Source organism: Felis catus, chromosome C1 (assembly GCF_018350175.1).
Source record: "Felis catus isolate Fca126 chromosome C1, F.catus_Fca126_mat1.0, whole genome shotgun sequence".
Lineage (NCBI taxonomy): Eukaryota > Metazoa > Chordata > Mammalia > Carnivora > Felidae > Felis > Felis catus.
Genome location: NC_058375.1, coordinates 47,350,374 through 47,356,902, shown reverse-complemented (window position 1 = coordinate 47,356,902; position 6,529 = coordinate 47,350,374). Strand labels below are relative to the sequence as shown.

Below are 6,529 nucleotides of genomic sequence, written 5' to 3'. Positions count from 1 at the left end.
AGGAACCCTTAGTTATTAGTTGGAATTTCATCACAGGTGATGACTTATATCTACCTTTTCCTCTTTCGTAAGCACTTTTTGCAGTATAAGTATAGTACATGCTTTTGGTGCCCCACCCATGTCCATTGGCATTCTTCATTTTGCTAGAAGCATCTTGGTGCTTCTCCTACTACAAATGCAGCAGGCTGGAAGTACCTGGCAATTTATGTCCCCGGGAGTAGTCCTCAACCAACTGCAAAGGGGAGGTGGTGGGTAAATACCTTGTCTTTGTCACTCCTCAGGTGGGACACTTCTGAAGCAGTCTTCATCACCTCCTGGAGGTCCCCAGTGGGACTGAGCTGTAGTTGTCCATCCACAGAAATCATTTGTGGACAATCACCCGTGACATTGGCTTCCTTCCCTCTCATGCTTCACGTCTTAATCCCCTAGGTGCCACCTAGGGGATTAAGCACCACCTTCTGGCACCACCTTCCAAATAAGCCAACATACTGCATTTAACTGTTTGTCTCATGAGACTGTAGAGACTGTGTCAGATTCATTTCTGGATGCTAGCACTTCGATCGTGGGGGCATTGATGAAGTTCACTGAACAACGTATGGGTTCAGGTTCCACCCTCTGAGGCTCCACCAATAAGTTAATTCTAGTCTTCTCATGACACTTCTTTGTCTCAACTTACCTTTAACTCCATTCATTCCTGACCAACCTCCCTCCCCCCCCCCAATTTTATCCTGTCCAAAAGCTTCGTTTTCAATTAAAAAACATTCTCTGTTGTGATTTGACTTCAGGTTTGCCCTCCATCCTGGGTTCTATAGTTACATGACATACTCAAACAGTGACAGTTAGAACCCGAGCCCCATAATGAACTTGGCATTTGCTCTGTAGCAGAATGATGTGGTAATTGTTGCAGGTGATGTTTTAAATATTTAAGTATAACACGTGCACAGCCATGCTCTATATCTGCTGGCTAAACCCTTGAGTCTTTCTCAAATGTCTTATGTATGTATGGCCTTTGACCTCAAGCTGTAACATTCATTTAGTCATTTGCTCAGCAAACACTCAGCAAGTCTACCACATGTCAGGCTTTGGGTTAGGCTCCGGGCTTCTAAAAGTGAGGAAGACAAATGGCTGTACCTGCCAAGTTCAACATAGTCTCCTGGGAGACACAATAGACCCTTAATACATCCTTTTAGACTGAGGGAGACATGCAAAAGATGATCACAGTGCAGTGTGGTTAATGAGAATGTGACACAGCAGTAGTCTCATAGGGTGGTCTTTGCACCTGCAGCGTGAGCATCAGCTGGAAACTTGGACCTGCACATTTTTAGGCCCCACCCATTCACAACTACTGAGAAACTCTGGCTGTGGGGACAGAAATCTGTATTTTGACAACCCCCATGATTCACATATTCCCTAGAATGGAGAACCACTGTGCCAGAGAGAAGCAGAGACTTTCCGGGCAGAAGAGTGAAGGGTCTGGGTATATCTGAGTGTGTGTTTCTATGTTGTGTGTGGAAAGGGTGGGGTGTATATAAGAAGAGCAATCAAAGAAGGCTTCCTGGATTGGGTGAACCCTGAGCTAAGTCTTAAAGGGACACTTTTTGACATGATAGAAGACCCTCTGTTTTACCCAAGGATCTACTGAAGTTACCTTCATATAGTGCTGCCCCCTTTCTGATAGTCCTCCAGCATGATTTTAAACCTCCTGAGGGAAGGACCTTCTTGAATTGATTTCACTTTTTAAAAGTAGGACCCAAAGCATAATGCTCAGTGCATAGGTGGTCAGCAAGTATTTATTGATTTGATTACCCAGAAACACATCCTGCAAGGCACGTCTGCCTCTGTTCTTTTCTTTTGGCCCACATGCCCCTGAAGAATTGGTTTGGATGACTTGAAAGGAAAATGGCTGGATTGAACTGAACAGATGTTTTGCTGTTGCAGAGAAATAATCTACCTACGGAGAACAATTTGGAGGTGTGGGTGTTACATGTTGTTCTTTAGGGTCCCCAGAGTCTAAATTACACATATTGACAAAGCAACCCTATAGTGCAAGTGATTTTTTATTGTTATGTAATAATATAGGGTATAATTAGCTTGTACAAATGATAGTAATTCTTATGCCTATATAGTGCTTTCTGCTTTACAAAACACATTCATTCGCCCTTTAACTCACCCGATCCCCGCAACTTTGCGGAGCAGGCATGGCAGATATTATTAGGATCCTTATTTCTCAGGTGAGGGGAAGCTATGGGTGGGACTGGTATAACCTCACTTCTGTTGTGTGCTGTTGGCCACAGCAATCACAGACAAGCCCAGCTTCAAGAGGAGGGGAAATAAAATCCGACATCTCATGGGAGGCTGTCCAAGAAGTTGCACTAACTTTAATCCACTACAGTGACCTTGGTACTTAACCTCTCTGAGCCTCAGTACCATTTGTTAAATGCAGATAATATTGACATCATAAGGGTCATAGTAGGTACCCAGATAATGGCAATTATTATCAGTAACCATGGGGAAATAATTTGATTCACTTTCAGAAGAGAATAACTGATCATAATATATGGCTACATGGAAAGACAGACAATAAAAGTAAGAAGGCAAGGCTTAAGTAAGAGCTTTGACTGCCAAGGTCTTAAACACTATGATCTAATATGCAGGGGCTTGTTTTCCCTTTAAAACTAATACTTATAAGGCATTAATATGCCAAACACTGTTTTAGGTTCTTATATTTATTGGCTTACTTGGCCTTCACAATAAACCTCTGAGATTGTTGGGATTGTTGTCATTCCCATTTCACAGCTGGGTAAACTGGGGCATCAGGGGGTTGAAGAACTTGATTAAGTGAATGGTAGAAGTAGAGTTTGGCGGGTTTATCCAGATGCTGTGTTCTTTACTCTCATATTCTGCTACCTTTCCGGTACGTTACCTGTACATCAAGTCACTCCTTCCTTTGTAGGGCAGGGGTACTTATCTTGAAAACAAATAACTCAATCATAATTTGTACAAGGTTTAAAAATAGAGTAAGTTGGGAGTCCCCGGGGAAATGCTAAACAAATTTAAAAATTGAGAATTTGGGGAAAGCAGGAGATCAGCTATCTGCTCAGGGTCCTTGTGGACCTCTGCCAGGAGCCCCTTACTGCTTTCTAAGAGGTAATTAATTGCCTTTTTCTGGAAAACCTCCTCTGGTACTAGAGCTAACAATGGACATAGAATATTGAACAGTTCTCTCTGTGAAACCCTGAGAATTGGTGTTCTTCATCTACTTTTAAGTATACATGTGTCAGCTTCCAGAATTATAGACATCCTTGAAAGGTTTTCCTAATATTTTCTCCCCATGGGGTGAGGAGCATTGAGATGGGGAGGCAGTTGAGTTATTCATTAACTCTGTTTATGGACCTTTGGTATTCAGCAAGTGGCCAGCAAAAACTGGGAAAGATCAACGTGTCCAGAGAATCAGTATTCTAAAAGGGCACTTGTCAAGTGGCATTTCTAGTTTGCTGCCTGAATTTTCAGAAGAGACAACTGAGTTAATTAATTAAATAAAGTAGAATAGCTCATTCATAGGTACTGATTGGTAGTGACGAAGGCTACACATCTAATAAGGACTAAGTCAAACTGACCAGAAAAGAAATTGGCAACATCCTAAATTGTGGATCTGTTTGAGTTCTTTGAGTTGTGCTAACTATTAGTTAATTTTAATAGACTTCGTGTTTTGGTTGTATGCATCAGCGGGTGAATGTATTTAGTGGAACTTGAGTGAAATGCTAGATTTGCTAAATGGAAACACGGGTCATTTATTCATTGCCTCTGAAGAACCCACCACTTAAAGCAAGACTATGTGAAAAGAATAGTCAATAGAATCGCACTTCCAGATATGCCAAATATCTTCACCACTAAAGACAGTCTGTGTTTTGCCTTACTTGTGCCATCTATGTAGTCACTATGATGGCAATGTATGCACAGTAAGTAACCTCTATGCTGGTCTCCTGATCTTCAAACCCCTGTGTTATGAAAGGAGGCAGATGGCATAAAGCTATAATAAGGTACTTGGGTAAGAAATCTATGTGAAAAGAGTAGTAAATTATCTCCCAAAGACAAACAGCTAGCTACACCAGTGAGCAAAAAGGCAATGCGATTTGCAAAGGACAACTTACAGAGGACGTGATTGAGTGGACAAAAAGAACAAGAAGCTAGTGAGAAGTGGGTTGTAGATACAGCTCTGCCAATATGTAGCTATGTGACCTTGGAAAAGTTCATATACGGAGCTGGTTGGACTTGAAAATCTCTTAGGGGCTTTTTGTCTCTCATAATGCCATCATTTTGAGTCCTAGCAGCATGCTCCTGAGAGATTCTCATTAGCTACTCTGAATCCTTCCCGGATACAGCAGGAGTGGCTGGGTCTCTCCAGTGTCTCTGGTCTCCTTTGCATGTACGCACAGAGCTAGACTTAATTTCTCAGTCTTTCCTTACAGAGCCATGGTTCTAAGTCCTGACCAATGGAACATGAAGGGAAGTGATGTAAGGCCTCCAGGCCTAGCCCATGAAAACTTCCACTCCACTCCTTGCTGCCTTTCCCCATCATTTGGCTGAATGAAGAGCATCCCGAGGGCTTAGAGGAAGGCAGAGCCATAGAGGGAAGGAGTCTGGATCCCTGCATGACCTAAGGGAGCAGAGCTCTCTCCATCCCACTGACTTTAATTATATTGCGCCATTAGCAAGAAATACTGTGTGGTGTGAACTCACTGATAATTTGGGGTTATGCGTTGTAACAATCAATATACCCTGATTAGTGTAAGGAGATGAGAAAATCAATATTTCTCAATGCAGCTGTAACTACTGATAAGTTTCTTTCTTATAATAACATTATTTGTCATTAAATAAAATTTATTTAATACATTATTAGTTGTATTGGCATTATAGTAAATACTTAAATGGTATTTATTTAATTTTCTAAGAACTAGACATACTTCAACTCATTTAATCTTCAGAACAACTCTATGAGCTGGTCCTGTTATCCCCATTTTAGAGATAAGGGAACTAAAACACACACAGCTATATGGGCCAAAAGTCTATCTTATTAAGTCTTCTGAAATTAGGCAGTTCTGCGTTGTTATTTCTGTCAATTTATAAATGAGGAATGCATCAAGTAGGACACTTCTTACTGAGGACTGGAAGAAACCTGACTCACTGATTGAAGCCAAAATGGTAATGAAGGGTTCACATAACTAAAAAACCCCTAGAAGTTGCTCTCTCTGGCATCAGGCACTATTCAGGCCAGGACTTCAAAAGACATCACCAGGACCGGTCTTTCTCACATTGTTGGCTCACTTCTTCGGGTTGGCTTTTTTACAGAACTTCTTATGAGATCAATAAGAATGCTGGCAGCTCCAGACGTACATTTTCTTTCTTCCAAGTTGCGAGAAATAGAGAGCTTCTGATTTCTTTATAGTAAAAACAAAGGTCCTGCCTCTCATTGGACTGGGTCTTACACTCAATATTGAATTAATCACTGTAACTAAGGAATGCTAATACCCCAATTGGCCATGATGAGTCACTTGTCCCGACTCAGAGCCAGAGGTCTGAGCCATTTCTACCAGAAGTGCATGACTGATAATGTAGAGGGGTTTGGTTACAAGAGGAAAATGTACTGATATTACCAAAAGAGGGCATGGACACTGGACAGCCAAAATATAGTTAATAGTCTTGGTATGGAACCCAAGGACCAGAGAAGTTAAGGGACTTGCCTGAAGTCACACAGCGAATGTACTGGATGAGATCACCTATATTTAGTGTATCTGTGTTATTCACCTTTACATCTTCACTACCTGGTACAGTGACACTGGCAAAGCCACTTTTTAAGTGAAGAAATGAATGAACGTTATATGACAGAGAATAGAACCCATGTCTTCTGCCTCTACCTCTTAGTACTTTTTCCATGGGGTATCTGCAGAGACAGCAAAGAGCTCCTTACACTGTTGGAAGATTAATAAGCAATTGCTGTTTGCTGTAGGAAGTGGCTTTGAGTTTCTCAAGGGAAATGCTGCTCTGAATGTTGGGACAGCATTGGCTTTCGCTCCCCTGGATGTACTTCTCGCCACTTCTTGATTAAGTCTCTCTGCAAAAATAGGGAATTCAGTAAAATGTTGGCATTGCTGACTAGTCCTGTCTGCCATGATGTGAAACAGACAGATCCTTCTTTGAAGAGTCACTCCATGGCTGGTAGTATTGGAACTGAAAATCTGATGCAGTGTGAACCACTATACTTGGGAACCTCAATCAAATTTGTGACGATGGGAATAGATTTACATTTACAGCTTTCAAGTACAAAGCAGCATTAATGCACTCGTGTTGAACTAACATTATGCTTGGGGTTTAATTTCCAAGTGAGATTTCGCCACACAATTATTTTCTCAGAAGCTGTTATGTAGAAATTAAGGAAGAGGTAATTTTGAATGTAATTTTGAATTTTTCTAGGACCTTGATCATGCCTTTCTTGTGTGTCCCTATCTCTGTCATCAAAAGATGAGTAATT

The 6,529-nt window shown here is 41.3% G+C and overlaps 1 protein-coding gene across 16 annotated transcripts in view; it reads left to right on the top strand.

Moving 5' to 3' along the window:
* Positions 1–6,529, top strand: part of DAB1 (DAB adaptor protein 1) — a 1,138,205-nt gene that overhangs the window by 42,413 nt on the left and 1,089,263 nt on the right. The window lies entirely within an intron of this gene.